The 1,097-nt window shown below is 39.2% G+C and overlaps 1 protein-coding gene across 1 annotated transcript in view; it reads left to right on the top strand.

Moving 5' to 3' along the window:
* The window catches only part of LOC101862103, a 67,522-nt gene that overhangs the window by 3,330 nt on the left and 63,095 nt on the right, over window positions 1-1,097 (top strand). The gene's annotated exons all lie outside the window — the stretch shown is intronic.

The following is a 1,097-nucleotide window of genomic DNA, read 5'->3' as shown; positions in this document are numbered from 1 at the left end:
GCTTACCTTTCTTTTTGATATGTGCACCTATAAAGTCTAAATCATTAAGCTGACATACGACACGTCCTAAAGTATACTATGTTTTTAGAGCCCTAAAATGTATTATATTATCATTCTTTTATTAATATAAATATCATTATACTTTGAACACACCACTAAAAGCACTCCACTTTCTCAACTTCCAGTCCTGGTATCTTCAGTTCCCTAACCAAACATAAGACGTTTAAAGTGATCTGGGCTGGCAATATAAGAAACACAAAAGAGGTTATTGATAATCACAGTTTACACGCCGTGTTTTTTACTCCAGAGGCAAACCCATTAACTTCAGAGCTGCTGCTTCGATGCAACTGCATGAACATTAAACTCAATTTTTTAACAAGACGTTTGTAGTTTTGCACCGCTGTGGTTTGTTGTGTTCAGACAAACGAAATGGATAATTAGCCTTTTACAAGCACGCGTTACCTTTGCGTAATTAAAGCAAGCAGCCTGGCGCTTTCGAAGCCCAGGATAGAGATATCAACAGACAGACTCGTCCTGGATGTACGGTAAAATGAAAAGAAAATTCTTCAGCGATACCCCTGCCTCCTAAATTGAGCTAGTTCTCAACACAGCCCCACTGTTCTTTTGTTTGTGTTTGTTTATGATTTTTTTGTTCTTTGGTTTTGCTTTTCAGCTGGGTTTTAACAAAATAATATCCTGGCACTAAATTATGTATTAGGGCGCTCCTAGTAAATTTTTAAGTTTCGTTTGCAAACAGTAGGTAGAGGTGTAGAACAGTAGGGTGATAAAACAAGAACTTTAAGGATAACATTAGATTATTAAAAAGATAACAAAACCGGGGATTTCAGTATGATAGGTCTGTGTGTGTACGTGTGTGTGTATGTATGTGTGTGTGTGTGTGTGTGTGTGTGTGTGTGTGTATGTGTGTGTTTGTGTGTGTGTATGTGTATGTGAAGGGGGTAGAGTGGGGCTTTTGGCGCAGCATCAAGTGGAGATCTGGCCTGAGGGTATGTAGGCGGCACGGTTTCCGTTGCATAATCTGTCCCTATACAAGCTCCTTTTATCTCTCTCTCTCTCTCTCTCTCTCTCTCTCTCTC

Source organism: Aplysia californica, unplaced genomic scaffold (assembly GCF_000002075.1).
Source record: "Aplysia californica isolate F4 #8 unplaced genomic scaffold, AplCal3.0 scaffold00076, whole genome shotgun sequence".
Lineage (NCBI taxonomy): Eukaryota > Metazoa > Mollusca > Gastropoda > Aplysiida > Aplysiidae > Aplysia > Aplysia californica.
This window is presented reverse-complemented; position numbering and strand designations above follow the sequence as displayed.